This window comes from Lissotriton vulgaris, unplaced genomic scaffold (assembly GCF_964263255.1).
Source record: "Lissotriton vulgaris unplaced genomic scaffold, aLisVul1.2 SCAFFOLD_2942, whole genome shotgun sequence".
NCBI classification, from domain to species: Eukaryota; Metazoa; Chordata; class Amphibia; order Caudata; family Salamandridae; genus Lissotriton; species Lissotriton vulgaris.
Genome location: NW_028251710.1, coordinates 90,606 through 108,580, shown reverse-complemented (window position 1 = coordinate 108,580; position 17,975 = coordinate 90,606). Strand labels below are relative to the sequence as shown.

The window sequence follows — 17,975 nt, the reverse complement described above, 5'->3', positions numbered from 1 at the left end:
AGACAATCCCTGGGAATCGGATCGAAGCTTCCATGCTGCCCAGCGGGAAGACCCTGTTCTTCAGGAAGCATGGAACAAGGCATTTGATGAAGAAGATCCACTACATGTAGGTCCATATTTTTTTGTTAAAAACGGCCTTTTATATAGAAAGAGCAATCCAGGTCAGAAAGCCCAATTGTTAGTTCCAAATCCATTCCGAGAGAAAGTATTGTATCTCGCTCATAGCCATCTTTTGGGGGGACATTTTGGGACAAACAAGACAAAAAAAACTATCATGGAGAATTTCTATTGCACGGGAATATACCAATAGGTCAAAAGATATTGCAGGGAATATCCGGTTTGTCAGAAACATAGCCGCTATCAACCCCCAAGGGCACCATTACTACCCCTTCCCATCATAGATGAACCCTTCTCACGGGTTGGCATGGACACTATTGGACCCTTATTGCAGTCTAGAAGTGCGTGTAGATACGTATTAGTTCTGGTGGATTATGCTACTCGATTCCCAGAAGCCATACCCCTAAGCAGACCTGACACAACCAATATTGCAAAGGCTATGGTTATTGTTTTTTCCAGGGTAGGTTTCCCAAAAGAAATTCTAACCGACCAGGGAACTCCCCTTATTTCAAAAATGATGAAAGACATCTGTACCCAATTAGGAAAGAAACAAATCCGAACTTGAGCCTATCACCCTCAAACCGATGGGATGGTTGAAAGATATAATGCCACCATTAAGACCACTTTAAAGAAATTGTTGGATCTGGAAGCCCGTACGTGGGAGGACATCCTTCCCTTGGCACTTTTTGCCATTAGATGCAAAGAACAGAAGAGTACAGGGCATTCCCCTTTTGAATTACTATATGGACATAAGCCTCGTACCTTACTAGATATGGCCAAGGAACAGTAGGAAATGGAACAAAATGATACCAAACCACTACCCGAATATGTGACAAACCTAAAAACTCACTTGAAACAAATTCGGAGTATTGTTAGGAATAACCTGGAGAATGCACAGGTCGCCCAGAAGAAACAGTACGACAAAGGGTCTAAACCTAGGTCCTTTCAGGTAGGCGACCTCGTGTTGCTTATGATGGCAACTTCAGACCATAAGTTATTGGGTCAATGGCAGGGTCCCTACAAAGTCATTCAACAGGTAACCCCAGTGACCTATAGGATAGAGACAGATTCACAGAAAAAGATATCACAAATATATCATGTGAATTTACTAAACAAATGGGAGGGACCTGTCCCTGTGTCAGTAAATAGCACAGAACCCCAAATACCTCTATTTCAACAGTGGTTTGATCCGGAATTATCTGAGATGTTATCACTTGATCTGACAACGGTTCTACAAACGTTATCGACAGTGTTTTCCACTTCCCCTGCAAAGACCAATCTCATTGAACATGCCATCAGAACCCTTCCAGGTAAACGGGTGAGATTGAGACCATACCGTATACCAGAGTCTCACCGACAGGTCATACGGGAAAAGATAGAGAAGATTGCAGTTGGATGTCATAGAACCATCTAAAAGCGAATGGAACTCACCTATTGTGTTAGTTCCAAAACCGGATGGATCGGTGAGATTTTGTATTGACTTCAGGGAAGTAAACAAAATCTCTGAGTTTGATACCTATCCTCTTCCAAGAGTGGACGAAATGGTGGAAAGGATTGGAAAAGCTAAGTATATTAGCACATTAGACTTGTGTAAAGGATACTGGCAAATTCCTTTAAAGATAGATGACAGAGAAAAGACAGCTTTCTCAACCCCGGATGGGTAATACCATTTCAAAATGCTACCCTTCAGCTTACATGGAGCCCCCGCAACGTTCCAGCGAGCCATAAATATGATACTCAATCCCCATGAGACCTATGCTGGAGCTTACATTGACGATATCATAATATACAGTGATACCTGGGAACAGCATTTGACTCATCTTTCCCAAGTGGTAAAAACCCTAGGAGTTCATGGCTTAAGAATCAATCCCACCAAAAGTCATTTGGCAGCCCAAACAGTTAAGTACTTAGGATACCTTTTAGGTGAAGGAGTCATACGACCACGAACATCCAAATTGTCTGCCATTTCCCAGATTCCTTTACCCAGGACAAAAAAAGACTTGAGAGCCTTCCTGGGTTTATTGCGATATTACCGAAGGTTTATCCCTGGATTTTCACAAACAGCAGCCCCCTTAACAGATCTGCTACAGAAAAACATACGAACGGATGAGATCTTACAATCTCCTCCTGCTGAAGTAGTATGCTCCTTTGAGTCCTTAAAAACTCCCTAACCTCTGAATCAGTTCTGATCAGCCCATGATTATTCCCGTCCTTTTATTTTGCAAACCGATGCTTCAGACCTAGGATTAGGAGTTGTCTTATCCCAAGAAACACCTCAAGTAGAAAAGCCCATCTTGTATATAAGTCGTAAACTTTTCCCTCTGGAACAAAATTATGCTACCATTGAAAAAGAGGCTCTTGCTATTAAATGGGCAATAGAATCTCTCCGGTACTATTTGGAAGGGAGAGAATTTGTCCTTTTTAAAGACCATGCCCCGTTGGAGTGGCTAGCAAGGAATAAAGGCCACAAAGAGAGAGTCCTGAGGTGGTTTCTTTCCTTACAACCGTACAGATTTCTTACTAGACACAGAAAAGGGAAAGACCAAGGGAACACTGACTACTTGTCTAGATATCCTCAGGGTGGTTCCCCTAGAAGAAGGACATCAAGGGAAAGGGGATGTGAAGAAGAGTCCGAACTTACCCGAAACATGCAGATGCGCCCGTGGGGACTACAACACCCATGTTCGTCTCCGTGTTTCCACAGGAGGATGCCGGTCATCGGGTTGACCCGGAAGTCCAACCCCCATACCCCGGAAGGGAGAAAGCCGAGCCAATGAAAAGTGCACTGGGTCAGGACGCTAGGGAGAGAGAGGACGCGGAAGAAGGACGAGGTGGCAAGACGGTGCAGAACAGAGAAGACGCGGGACCCGGTGGTGAAGACGCGGGACCCAGTGGTGAAGACGCGGGACCCGACTTGGAGAATTCCGAAAACCCGGACGACAGAGAGGAAAGCTGGTCGGAGGACTGGTGGTGTCAGGAGGAGGCTGGAAGGCGGCCGTAACTCGGAGGAGAGTTACGGCGGCGTCGGTGAGTGTAACCGGCTCGGGGTCACAGAGGGAGGGGGCAGGAGAAGATAACGAGAGGGTAGAGCACAACGGGGTATCACTGACTTTGTGTAAAATACTGTGTAATGCATTAAGGCAGACTAGAATACACCGGCAGATACACAGGGTTCTCTACCTTAGGCACTTAAACTCCCCATCTCCACGTTCACGCTTCAAGAGTCCCTCCTCCCTAGGCACTTAAGGTTACCGTCCCCACGTTCCTGTGTCAAGATAGGAAAAACTCAGTACCATCCTGTAACTGTGTTACTCCCTGCAAAGTCACAACGGTGTGGTGAAGGGAAAAGAAACCCAATATGTGTAAAAGAGCTCCATTCTGACGGTACCCCTATATTGTTTGTTTCTATCCTTCTATGAGCCTCCGGAAAAACCAACCCGGTCCAGAAGAACCAGAGGGCAAGAAAACAACTTTGCAAGCCTAAAGTTCATCTGGGTCATCCCGGGAATCGTCAGAGGAAGAAGAAATTCAACCTTCCCAACCCTTTCCACTTCCCTTTACTATCAATAAATCCATTTCTAAACCCTTATTGCAGCCTCCACGCCTGTTTATCAAACCCGCACTCCCACAATGGTTTAGTATAGACCTAGAGGGAACAGCATTGGCAGTTGTTAAGTTTAATATTGGTCAGTGGCTTGGCCTTGCTGTTGGGAGCCCAAACCAAGTGGTTGTATTTGCTTGTGTGAATATGGGCATCTATTGGAATTCGGAAGGGCATATTATCAAGCCCATTAACGCTGCTTTAGCGTCAGTTTCCTGCCGCTAAACAAGCGATATTTTTATTGCCCTCATTGATAATATGCCCCCAAGTTATTTGCCCAGAAACACAGCATGTTGCGGCGCGGCTGGAACTTATTTAAAAATTCAGCAGCGCTGACCCTAACATTACATCCTCTCAATTTTTCTCGCTGAAAGATGCCGCATAGTGAGGCCTATCTAAACATACACCCGAGGCCTGAAAGACTGTGGCATGGAGCTTGCTCCACATTACAGTGGCAGGGCTGGGAAGAGGCAGTAAGGCACTGTGGGCCGGTTGATAGGACAAACAAAAACCAGCCCACAGGTGATCCCTGGGCACTGGCCCATCGGCTGATGCCAGACTGCCCACCTTCCTAATCCGATACTGAGCGTAACTCATGTTATTTCGTGTAGCATAATCACGTAGAATCACCTAAAGATTCCACATGATTCTGATCAATTATGTGAATATGCAGTTCTGCATTTAGCTCTGTTTTCTTAGCACAACAATGCCCCCTTGCTTCCAAAATGATGGTGAGGATGGATGTTACACTATGAAAATAAAGCTAAATGCAACAAAATGCAAACAGCTGCACGAGCAACCACTTGGGCCCGCTGAATGTGCTCTCACCATAGGACTTCTTACTCCAAATTACTTTTAATTACACAGGCGGGCGTAATTGTGTTATTATCTGCATTTCATGTCAAAAAGTAATGTAGTATTACTGAAATACCTCTGATGACTCCTGCATAGTTTGAATTACTCTCAGGACTTCTTTCTGCACTCCAGAATACTCCTGTCTATTCCTCTGGACCCCCTAAACTTCCATCAATTCCAGTAAGCTCGTTCTCGTCTCTCAAGAGGGATCGATGCAATCTGTCCGGTGTAAATACCACAGGCCAACTGTACCCAGTGCCAACAGGGCTTGCTGGCACTGTCATCCTTCACTCCTCCTTTCCACCTCTCTCCTGGTATATGTTCTTGCTATTGCTTTTTTGCACCTCTTTTGAGGCCTCTCTGGGGAGTAGGTGGGTTCTGTAGATGTCTGTAGGTCCCTGCCTGCCCTGGACCACCTTCAAGTCCCTCTTCATCCTCTCCAATGGTTCCATCCCTGTAGGCTGGACCAGGCCATCTTCTCTGAGGTGAACCTATGTCACTCCTGTCCTTGCTACCCATGCTGGTAAGACTTATCCCCTTCTCCTGCCTCCCACTCCATGCAGGAGACTGCCAAGGGCTCCTCGTCCAGGCTTTGGTGCTGACCATTGCATGTCTCCTTACATGTTCACCTTCGCTCTTACCGTGGAGTGGCCCAAATCCAGTCTTCCCCATCCAGCTAAGTAGAAGACCCATAAATCCTCTCATGCCCTCTCCCAGCCTTGTCTCACCTCTCCACAACCACACCTGGGCATCCATCCTCCCAAGGTTCTCAAACTCATTTCCTCTACGCCAACCTGTATCTTTCTTGTGCTACACCAATACTGAATGAGTGTGTTCCAAAGAACCTGGGTTACCAAGTCCCCTCTTTTCGCAAACTTTACGATGTCCGCAGTACCTGTCTGTCCGTCGTCCTGCTAATAGCCTCATCCCTGTTCATTGCCACTCAAATCAGGAAATATCTTGTCCTTTCATGATGATCATAATGCCATCCTGTAAGTGTTTCCTCTTTGATACCTCTTGCTCTTGGGGATAAGCACTTAAAGCCTGTTGCCTAATCCTCCAATCCCATTCCATCAATGCCTCATATTTTTCAGCTTCTGCTACCTCAGAATCCCTAAATCTGACACAAAATATAACAGCAAACGAGCCTTGTCTAACAAACACTCCAAGATGGTCCTCAAGCAATAGCCCCTGTGCTCCGCGTTTCCCCATCTCTTACCCTCCTCCCTTCACCTCTCTCCTGCTTTCTGGTTCTGAAGGATGGTCTTCTCAAAGTGAGGGGTCTCCTGCCTGTGTCCACCGTCAGTTCCCATCCATGCGAAGCTGCTCTTTGCCACCCATTACCTCCTGTCTCATCAGCAGAGACCCTTGGAATAGAGGACACTCCAAAGCGCCCACACCACCCCAAGCTTCACCTCGGGCTGAGGTCTGGTCTCTCCTGAGTGGATTACCTCCTCTCTCACCAGCCCCTTCCATATGAGGCTGTCCTAACTTCTGTGAATACCGAAATGAGTAAGTGCCTTTTGTGAATATCAAAATGGGGCCCTATCTATCTGACAGTTCAAGTTCAAGTTCAAGTTCGGGCATTTGTATAGCGCACTACTCACCCAGAGGGTCTCAAGGCGCTAGGGGAAGGGGTTAGGGGTTCAAATATTTGTCGAATAGCCAGGTTTTAAGTTCTTTTCTGAAGGAGATGTGGTTCTGAGTAAGGCGGAGGTGGGTGGGGAGTGAGTTCAAGGTCTTGGCTGCCAGGAAGGAGAAGGATCTGCCACCCATGGTGGATTTCCGGATGTGCGGGACTGCGGCGAGGGCTTGAATGGACGATCTTAGTTGGCGGGTGGGTTTGTAGAAGGACAGTCGAGTGTTGAGGCATTCGGGTCCTAGATTATAGAGGGCCTTGTGAGCGTGGGTGAGAAGGCGGAAAGTAATTCTTTTGTTGACGGGAAGCCAGTGGAGGTCTTTTAGATGTTCGGTGATGTGATCTTGGCGCGGGATGTCTAGTATCTATCTCGCTGACGCGTTTTGGATGCGCTGGAGTTTTTTCTGTAATTTTGCTGTGATTCCGGCGTAAAGTGTTTTACCATAATCCAGTCGACTCGTGACCAGTGCGTGGGTGACAGTCTTTCTTGTCTCGAGGGGGATCCAACGGAAGATCTTTTTGAGAATGCGAAGTACGTTGAAGCAGGAGGACGAGACGGCGTTGACTTGTCTGGACATCGAGAGAGAGGAGTCTAGGATGAAGCCAAGGTTACAAGCATGGTCTGTGGGTGTGGGTGCTGTGCCCAGAGCGGAAGGCCACCAAGAGTCGTCCCAGGCAGAGGGGGAGGATCCTAGGATGAGCACCTCCGTTTTGTCTGAGTTGAGTTTAAGGCGGCTATGTTTCATCCATTCGGCTACTTCTTTCATGCCTTGGTGAAGATTGGTTTTGGCGGTGTTGGGGTCTTTGGTGAGGGAAAGGATTAACTGGGTGTCGTCGGCGTAAGAGATGATGTTGAGGTTGTGTTGACGCGCGATGGAGGCGAGAGGACTCATGTAGACGTTGAAGAGGGTGGGACTGAGAGAGGAACCTTGGGGTATGCAGCAGATGACTTCGGTGGCCTCTGAGTAGAATGGGGAAAGTCGGACTCTTTGAGTTCTCCCGGTGAGGAATAAGATGATCCAGTCCAGGGCTTTTCCTTGTATGCCGATGTTGCTAAGGCGGTGTATGAGGGTGCTATGGCAGACTGTGTCGAAAGCGGCGGATAGGTCGAGTAGGATGAGGGCCACTGTATCTCCGTTGTCCAGGAGTGCTCGGATGTCGTCAGTCGCTGCAATGAGGGTGGTTTCGGTGCTGTGTTTGGCTCGAAACCCGGATTGAGATGGATCAAGGGAGTTGTTGGATTCAAGGAAGGCGGCAAGTTGGCTGTTGACGGCTTTCTCGATGACTTTGGCCGGAAATGGGAGGAGGGATATGGGTCGGTAGTTTTTAAGTTCAGAGGGGTCTGCTGTGGGTTTCTTCAGAAGGGCGCTGAGTTCGGCGTGTTTCCAGCTTTCTGTAAAGGTGGCAAAGTTGAACGAGCAGTTGATGACATCACGGAGATGGGGTGCGATGATGGAGTCAGCTTTGTTGAAGATGTGGTGGGGTCAGGGGTCAGATGGTGAGCCAAAGTGGATTGAGTTCATGAGACGAATGGTGTCTTCAGTGGTGATAGGGTTCCAGGCGCTGAGGTTGTTTTTTGGCGGGGTAGGAACTGAGGGGGGTGGGGAGGGTAGATCGCTGGGAGAGTTGGCGAAGCTGTTGTGGATGTCGGCAATTTTGTTGTAGAAGAAGGAGGATAACGCGTCGCAGAGGTCTTGGGAGGGAGTGATGTCGTTAGCTGCTGCGGTGGGGTTGGTGAATTCTTTGACGATGTTGAAGAATTCCTTGCTGTTATGAGTGTTGTTATCGAAACGATCCTTGAGTGCTGATTTCTTGGCGGATCGAATCAGTTGGTGGTGTTTGCGGGTGGCTGTCTTGAGGGAAGCCATGTTGTCTGAGGTTGGGTTTTTTCTACATATCTTCTCCAGGGTGCGGCATAGCTTCTTGGATCTTTTAAGTTCATCACTGAACCAGGGAGCCTTTTTGCTGGCTGATTTCATCTGGTGCTTTTTCAGGGGTGCTAATTCGTCAGCACTCTGGGTGATCCATTGTTTGAGGTTGGTGGCCGCTTGGTCTGGGTCCATTGAGAGGGTGGGAGGGTTTTGGTTGAGTGATGTGAGGAGTTGGTCGGAGGTGATTTTGTTCCAGTTTCTCCGAGGAATAGGGAGCAGATGGTTGTGGGTCAGGGTGGTTTTGTAGCTGAAGTGAACACAGCTGTGATCTGTCCAGTGGAGAGCTGTATTGTAATCGAAGGAGATGTGCTTGCTGGAGGTGAAGATAGGGTCGAGCGTGTGTCCGGCTGTGTGGGTGGGGGTGTTAACGAGTTGTTTGAGTCCGAGATTGGCCAGGTTGTCCAGAAGGGTGGTGGTGTTGATGTCGTGTTTGTTTTCAAGGTGGTAGTTGAGGTCTCCTAGAAGGATGTAGTTCTCGGAGGCGAAGGCGTGTGGGCTGATGAAGTCCGTGATGTCATCGCTGAAATGAGTGCGGGTACCTGGAGGCCTGTAGATGAGGGTACCTCTAAGTGTCCTCCTAGGGTCGGTGTGGATCTGAAAGTGGAGGTGTTCGGCGGTTGCAAGATTGTCGTCGGAGCTTGTTGTGATTTCGATAGTGTTTCTGTGGATGATGGCGATGCCTCCTCCTGTTTGATTGGTGCGGTCTTTTCGGATAATCTTGTAAGCGTCCGGTATTGCTATGGCGATGTCAGGAGCTGATGATGTGTTCATCCATGTTTCAGTAAGGAAGGCGATGTCAGGTGACGCAGAGTCGATTAGGTCCCAGAGTTCTGTTGCATGTCTGTGGACCGAGCGGGTGTTGAGCAGGATGCACTTTAGGCGGTTAGAGTCGGAGTGGTGTTTGGGGGGCGTGGATTTGGTGAGGGTTCTGAAGCAGTTGAACTTGCAGGAGAGGCAGGCGAAAAGGCCGTGGGTACGTCCTGGAGTGGCTTCGCAGCATTGTGATGTACGTCCGGGGTTGAGGGCGAGGAGAGTAGCAGCATTATATGTGATTCTAGAGGGTTGGGAGCGGCGGGGACCAGGGGTCTAGCGCTGGGCGCGGGCCAGGCGCGGACGGGCGCAGACGGGCTTACCTTTGGCGCACCTTCGGCGCGCATGGGGTGCAAGCGCTGCGCGTAAACGCTGCGCAGAGAGGCATCTGTCATATAAGGATGGTGGAGGGGGCGGAGCGTGGGAGGGGGGCTGGGAGGCGGGAGCGTAGGGGGAGGGACGGGCTGCAGGCACAACAAAATGGAAAGTACAAAAACAACAGGAGAGCAGGATTCTGAACACAAGGGCGCAATTTACAATAGTCTAAATATCCAAGCAATCACAAGTGAAATTAGTTCAGCAGCAGGCAAAGCAATGCGGAGCGTGCACAGCATGAGTAATCTAGAGACACCAAGCAATGCGGAGCACTACGCACAGAGCGGGTGCCAATGAATTGAGATTAATAAATATAAATATAAAGTTTGGCAGTGGTGGGGGAGCAGCGCTACGATACCAGTCACAGCGCGGACTCTCTCTCTACCCCGATCCTTACCTCGGACCGAGGTCTGGTCTCTCCTAACTACCTACTCTCTTACCAGTCCTTTCCATAGACTAGATGTGACCCTTTGCTCCTAAACCTACTCCTGGATCGTCCCACCACCTGCCATCTCCCTCAGCTTAATGGACACTGGGACTGCCCGGGCTCAGGGATGCCAGCTGGTGGAGAAGGTAGGAGTAAAGGACAAAGTTTGATGGACACTGGGATGGCCAGGGCTCAGGCATGGTAGCTTGTGGAGAAGATAGGAGTATAGGACATGGGTTGATATACACTGGGACGGCCTAGGTCTAAGGAATGGTAGTTGGTAAGGAAGGTAGGAGTATAGGTCAAGGCTTGCTGGACACTGGGACAACTCAGGGCTCAGGAATGGTAGCTGATAGGGAAGGTAGGGGTAAAGAGCATGTCTTGATGGGCACTGGGACGGCCCACAACTCAGCGATGGTATCAGGTAGAGATGGCTTGATGGACAGGGAACAGGTATGGTAGCTGGTGGAGAAGGTAGGAGTAAAGGACATGGCTTGATGGACACTGGGACACCACAGGGCTCAGGGATGGAAGCTGGCAGAGATGGCGTGATGGACAGGGCACAGGTCTGGTGAAGAAGGTAGTAGTAAAGGACATGGCTTGTTGGACACTTAGATGGTACAGGGCTGAGGTGGTTGTTGGTAGATAAGGTAGGCATAAAAGACATGGCTTGATGCACATTGGGACGCTCAAGGCTGAGGCATGTTAGCTGGTAGACAAGGTAGAAGTAAAATACATTGCTTGATGCACATAGGGAGACTGCACATAGGGAGACTCAGGGGTTGTTGCCGGTGTACAAGTTAGGAGTAAAGGACATAGCTTGATGCACATTGGGACAGCCTGAAGCTCAGGGGTTGTTGCTGGTAGAGAAGGTAAGAGTGAAGGATATGGGTTGATGGACACTGGGACAGCCTGGGGCTCAGGGGTTGTTGCTGGTAGAGGAGGTAGGAGTAAAGGATATGAGTTGATGGACACTGGGACAGCCTGGGGCTCAGGGGTTGTTGCTGGTAGAGGAGGTAGGAGTAAAGGATATGAGTTGATGGACACTGGGACAGCCTGGGGCTCAGGGGTTGTTGCTGGTAGAGGAGGTAGGAGTAAAGGATATGAGTTGATGGACACTGGGACAGCCTGGGGCTCAGGGGTTGTTGCTGGTAGAGGAGGTAGGAGTAAAGGATATGAGTTGATGGACACTGGGACAGCCTGGAGCTCAGGGGTTGTTGCTGTTGGAGGAGGTAGGAGTAAAGGATATGAGTGAATGCATATTGGGTGACTCAGGGGTTGTTGCTGGTGTACAAGTTAGGAGTAAAGGATATGGGTTGATGGACACTGGCACACCCAGGGCTCACAGATGGTAGCTGGTGGTCATTGTTGGAGTAAATTACAAAAATAGTACTTTGCTGACCTTTACTTCCAAGCAGGAGACCTTGATAATAAGTAGGGTTGAGCAATGGTTCTAAAGGAATAAGTCACATATTGGGTAAGTATTGTGCATATACCAAGACCTGAAGTGAGTCTAAATCACATTTCTGTCACAGGAAGCAGGACAAGGTTGTGAGCATCAACACATGTACTTTCCCGAAACCTACATGTGTGATGTTACGTGAATTTGTATAGCGCCACAAATCACCTATGAGGGTATCCAGGCGCTGTTGGCGACCGATATGGTGTATATCAAGTGGTGATTTACGTTTCATATTGTAAAGTGTTTTGGTGCTGTGTCGCATGAGCACAGGTTCGTAGAGAGCGGCTGGGCCAATATGGCGCATTCCGCCCATATAAAAAGCACCCATGAAATGTCTGCATCAAATATCTCAACGGTAGTGGTGGGCGGAATTTGTGTAGTTGCGCTACGCAAAGCTTTGCAAAACGGTAAGAATCTCTGCAAGCAAAAATTCTGCGAACTCGCGAAATTGCTTGTTACGCCTGTTCGCAATACTTTTTTCTTGTTTGTGAACGCTGTTTGCATGCTCAGGGAGAAATATCTTGCGAATACGCATTTTGAAAGCAGAATTTTTGGCAATTCTGCATTCTCTGTGGAACGCGAAATTACCCAAATCCCGCAAATTGCGTGAGCGGAACGGAATTTACCGCCCAGGCCTACTCAATTGAAGGAGTATTCCGCCCCGGTATGATTACAGATTACAAGTGGCCCGCGGTATTCCAGGAGGAGACTGCTCCAGTTCTTTAAGGGGTGCCCAGTGTCGCAGGGCCCGAATACTCAATTCTGGAAACTCTGGAGCCGACCATTCAAGGCGCAGACTCCGGACCCAGGCTGGTGGGCGGAGCTGTGGGGGCAGTGAATGGTTGGGAGAGGGAAGCCCAGAGAGGGACTCCAGGCCACTCACAGCAGCAGTCAAAACAATCAACACCCAGCTGACCCCAGGAAACTCACATACTGCCGGCTTGGGGGGGTGGGAGGGGGCAGAAAAAAAACACCCCCACAACTGACCCCGGGACACTCACAAACTGCAGCATGGGGGGGGGGGGGCAGAAAAAACACCCCCACAACTGACACCGGGACACTCACAAACTGCAGCATGGGGGGGGCAGAAAAAAAACACCCCCACAACTGACCCCGGGACACTCACAAACTGCAGCATGGGGGGGGGCAGAAAAAACACCCCCACAACTGACCCCGGGACACTCACAAACTGCAGCATGGGGGGGGGCAGAAAAAACACCCCCACAACTGACCCCGGGACACTTTTACTGCAGCATGAGGGGGGCAGAAAAAACACCCCCACAACTGACCCCGGGACACTCACAAACTGCAGCATGGGGGGGGCAGAAAAAACACCACCACAACTGACCCCGGGACACTCACAAACTGCAGCATGGGGGGGGGCAGAAAAAACACCCCCACAACTGACCCCGGGACACTTATACTGCAGCATGAGGGGGGCAGAAAAAACACCCCCACAACTGACCCCGGGACACTCACAAACTGCAGCATGGGGGGGGGCAGAAAAAACACCCCCACAACTGACCCCGGGACACTCACAAACGGCAGCATGGGGGGGGGGGCAGAAAAAACACCCCCACAACTGACCCCGGGACACTCATACTGCAGCATGGGGGCTGAACCCCTTCCCCCGCACAGCTAACCCAGCTACACACATACTGCAGTATGGGGGAACAGTAAAACACTCCCAACCCCAGGGCTCTCATTTACAGCACTCGCACCTAGAGCGCGCGCGGGCGGGGGTGGGGGGGGGGCAGTGGGGGGAAATGGGGGAACGCGGCGCCTAATGCCTCCCAGGCCCCCCTCACAGCCCCATCCTCACCTGCAAACCTTACCGAGTCCGACGAGCAGCGCCGCGGCCAGGAGGGAGCCCAGGACACCCCGCATGTCTTCAGAGGCCGGGCGGGCACCGGGTCAGTCCGTGCGTGATGTGTGTGCGTGAGGGATGTCTGTGCGTGAGGGCTGTGTGTGCGTGGGGTCTGCGCGTGATGCCCGTTAGAGGTGTCTGTGCGTGAGGACTGTACTAGTATTTGTGCGTAATGTCTGAGAATGAAACTTTGCGCGTGAAGTCCGTGTGTGTTGTCTTTGCGTGATGTTTGTACGTGAGGTCTGAGATAGATATTTTGTGCGTGATGTCTGTGCGTGATGCTAGGTTGTGATGTCCCTGTCCGATGCCTGCCTGAAATCGTTACCTAAGGTTCGTGCGTCTCTGTGCAGTGAGGGCGTGTTATACCCTCTCAGTCTGGGGGCAGTGCCACACCCGCACTGGCCTGACAGGTTTCCCGCACCGACGTCTGGCTGAGGATGAGGGTGCGAGGACAGACACCACCTCATCCAGTAAACACCGCCCTCCTGGGGGCTGGTTACCGCCTCTGATGCATCTCTCTTCGGCAGAGCTTTCACCTCGGGGCCCGGGTTTGAGTGCCCGGCCTCAGGGGGGCATTCCAAAGACACATGCTGACGCCCCTGCTTTGGAATATTAAAGGTGCGTGAAATGGTCCCTGTGAGGACTTTCTACCACCCAAGGGGTGAATAGCAATGCGGGCTTCTGTGCTGTCCGCGGGTACTTAACGCACACGGGGCAGGGGGGGGGGGGGGGGGGGGGGCATAGCCACCCCCTTGTGTCTGTGACTCTGGTGTTAGGGTGGGCGTGGGGGCATTGCACCAGGACAAGCGTAACTGTGGAATAAAATGCAGTATTCGGGGCCTGATTTGAAACCTCCCGCATGGCTTGGTGAGTCACGAGGCCTCTTTTCCAAGAGTGAGGAGACTTTTCAAGGAATGGGAAAGAGGCCCCGGGGCCCAGGGCCCAAGCTTTTTAGGGGCCCCAGATAGAGCCGCCTTGCGCTGGAGAATCTTCCCCCAATGCCCTTGAATATTTCTTAAGACAGACTGCTTAAATTACAGTTTTCCTTCAATTTATTTTGAATGTGGGTGCATCAGAGTCCATTTACAGACATTTTGCAAAGAAATATATACATTTTTTCAACACCCTGAAATATCCATTGTGTGGGTGATCGACGCTGTAATGTAGTAAGTCGGAATCAATGATCACCACACACAGGTTAGACTGTTCGTCGTCCCGGCCACACCAGGACCCTTTTATTTCAAACAAAACCCCACCCCCCAATTAACCAATCACCTCCAACAATACATAATGAACAGGTGAGTCAGCGCGGTCCCTTTGGGTACCGCCTCAGACTAAGGTAAGAGAAGCTACCACATCACACACGCGACACCCTGGCTTCTGCCTCACTCCAGATTTACAAGAACTTGTGAACACGAGCATGCATCAACATCTTACACCCTCCCAGGAGAGGGGAGAAGAGGCATCAACATCTTACACCCTCCCAGGAGAGGGGTGAAGAGGCATCAACATCTTACACCCTCCCAGGAGAGGGAGGCATCAACATCTTACACCCTCCCAGGAGAGGGGTGAAGAGGCATCAACATCTTACACCCTCCCAGGAGAGGGGTGAAGAGGCATCAACATCTTACACCCTCCAAGGAGAGGGGAGAAGAGGCATCAGCATCCTACACCCTCCCAGGAGAGGGGCGAAGAGGCATCAACATCTTACACCCTCCCAGGAGAGGGGAGAAGAGGCATCAACATCTCACACCCTCCCAGGAGAGGGCTGAAGAGGCATCAACATCTTACACCCTCCCAGGAGAGGGGTGAAGAGGCATCAACATCTTACACCCTCCCAGGAGAGGGGTGAAGAGGCATCAACATCTTACACCCTCCCAGGAGAGGGGTGAAGAAGCATCAACATCTTACACCCTCCCAGGAGAGGGGTGAAGAGGCATCAACATCTTACACCCTCCCAGGAGAGGGGTGAAGAGGCATCAACATCTCACACCCTCCCAAGAGAGGGGTGAAGAGGCATCAACATCTTACACCCTCCCAGGAGAGGGGTGAAGAGGCATCAACATCTCACCCTCCCAGGAGAGGGGTGAAGAGGCATCAACATCTCACACCCTCCCAGGAGAGGGCTGAAGAGGCATCAACATCTCACACCCTCCCAAGAGAGGGGTGAAGAGGCATCAACATCTTACACCCTCCCAGGAGAGGGGTGAAGAGGCATCAACATCTTACACCCTCCCAGGAGAGGGGTGACGAGGCATCAGCATCTCACACCCTCCCAGGAGAGGGGTGAAGAGCCATCAACATCTCACACCCTCCCAAGAGAGGGGTGAAGAGGCATCAACATCTTACACCCTCCCAGGAGAGGGGTGAAGAGGCATCAACATCACACACCCTCCCAGGAGAGGGGTGACGAGGCATCAACATCTCACCCTCCCAGGAGAGGGGTGAAGAGGCATCAACATCTCACCCTCCCAGGAGAGGGGTGAAGAGGCATCAACATCTTACACCCTCCCAGGAGAGGGGTGACGAGGCATCAACATCTTACACCCTCCCAGGAGAGGGATGAAGAGGCATCAGCATCCTACACCCTCCCAGGAGAGGGGCGAAGAGGCATCAACATCTCACACCCTCCCAGGAGAGGGGTGAAGAGGCATCAACATCTCACCCTCCCAGGAGAGGGGTGAAGAGGCATCAACATCTCACACCCTCCCAGTAGAGGGGTGAAGAGGCATCAACATCTCACCCTCCCAGGAGAGGGGTGAAGAGGCATCAGCATCCTACACCCTCCCAGGAGAGGGAGGCATCAACATCAAACACCCTCCCAGGAGAGGGGCGAAGAGGCATCAACATCTCACACCCTCCCCGGAGAGGGGTGAAGAGGCATCAACATCTCACCCTCCCAGGAGAGGGGTGAAGAGGCATCAACATCTTACACCCTCCCAGGAGAGGGGTGACGAGGCATCAACATCTTACACCCTCCCAGGAGAGGGGTGAAGAGGCATCAGCATCCTACACCCTCCCAGGAGAGGGGCGAAGAGGCATTAACATCTCACCCTCCCAGGAGAGGGGTGAAGAGGCATCAACATCTCACCCTCCCAGGAGAGGGGTGAAGAGGCATCAACATCTTACACCCTCCCAGGAGAGGGATGAAGAGGCATCAGCATCTTACACCCTCCCAGGAGAGGGGTGAAGAGGCATCAGCATCCTACACCCTCCCAGGAGAGGGAGGCATCAACATCTTACACCCTCCCAGGAGAGGGGTGAAGAGGCATCAGCATCCTACACCCTCCCAGGAGAGGGGTGACGAGGCATCAACATCTTACACCCTCCCAGGAGAGGGGTGAAGAGGCATCAGCATCCTACACCCTCCCAGGAGAGGGGTGACGAGGCATCAACATCTTACACCCTCCAAGGAGAGGGGAGAAGAGGCATCAGCATCCTACACCCTCCCAGGAGAGGGGCGAAGAGGCATCAACATCTTACACCCTCCCAGGAGAGGGATGAAGAGGCATCAGCATCCTACACCCTCCCAAGAGAGGGGTGAAGAGGCATCAACATCTCACCCTCCCAGGAGAGGGGTGAAGAGGCATCAACATCTCACCCTCCCAGGAGAGGGGTGAAGAGGCATCAACATCTTACACCCTCCCAGGAGAGGGGTGACGAGGCATCAACATCTTACACCCTCCCAGGAGAGGGGTGAAGAGGCATCAGCATCCTACACCCTCCCAGGAGAGGGGTGACGAGGCATCAACATCTTACACCCTCCCAGGAGAGGGGTGAAGAGGCATCAGCATCCTACACCCTCCCAGGAGAGGGAGGCATCAACATCTTACACCCTCCAAGGAGAGGGGCGAAGAGGCATCAGCATCCTACACCCTCCCAGGAGAGGGGCGAAGAGGCATCAACATCTTACACCCTCCCAGGAGAGGGGTGAAGAGGCATCAACATCTTACACCCTCCCAGGAGAGGGGTGAAGAGGCATCAACATCTTACACCCTCCCAGGAGAGGGGTGAAGAGGCATCAACATCTTACACCCTCCCAGGAGAGGGGTGAAGAGGCATCAACATCAAACACCCTCCCAGGAGATGGGTGAAGAGGCATCAACATCTCACCCTCCCAGTAGAGGGGTGAAGAGGCATCAACATCTCACCCTCCCAGGAGAGGGGTGAAGAGGCATCAACATCTTACACCCTCCCAGGAGAGGGATGAAGAGGCATCAACATCTTACACCCTCCCAGTAGAGGGGTGAAGAGGCATCAACATCTCACCCTCCCAGTAGAGGGGTGAAGAGGCATCAACATCTCACCCTCCCAGGAGAGGGGCGAAGAGGCATCAACATCTTACACCCTCCCAGTAGAGGGGTGAAGAGGCATCAACATCTCACCCTCCCAGTAGAGGGGTGAAGAGGCATCAACATCTCACCCTCCCAGGAGAGGGGCGAAGAGGCATCAACATCTCACACCCTCCCAGGAGAGGGGTGAAGAGGCATCAACATCAAACACCCTCCCAAGAGAGGGGTGAAGAGGCATCAACATCTTACACCCTCCCAAGAGAGGGGTGAAGAGGCATCAACATCTTACACCCTCCCAGGAGAGGGGTGAAGAGGCATCAACATCTTACACCCTCCCAAGAGAGGGGTGAAGAGGCATCAACATCTCACCCTCCCAGTAGAGGGGTGAAGAGGCATCAACATCTCACCCTCCCAGGAGAGGGGTGAAGAGGCATCAACATCTTACACCCTCCCAGGAGAGGGGTGAAGAGGCATCAACATCTTACACCCTCCCAGAAGAGGGGTGAAGAGGCATCAGCATCTCACACCCTCCCAGGAGAGGGGTGAAGAGGCATCAACATCTTACACCTTCCTAGGAGAGGGGTGAAGAGGCATCAACA

General features: G+C 51.4%; 1 long non-coding RNA gene across 1 annotated transcript in view; it reads right to left on the bottom strand.

Annotated features, from left to right (window-relative positions):
• Nucleotides 1-13,493, bottom strand: part of LOC147662803 (uncharacterized) — a 37,073-nt gene extending 23,580 nt beyond the window's left edge. Inside the window, exon 1 of the long non-coding RNA XR_015305484.1 lies at nucleotides 13,053-13,493. This is a non-coding gene — a long non-coding RNA (uncharacterized LOC147662803). The remainder of the gene's footprint in view (nucleotides 1-13,052) is intronic.
• Nucleotides 13,494-17,975: the final 4,482 nt, after the last annotated feature.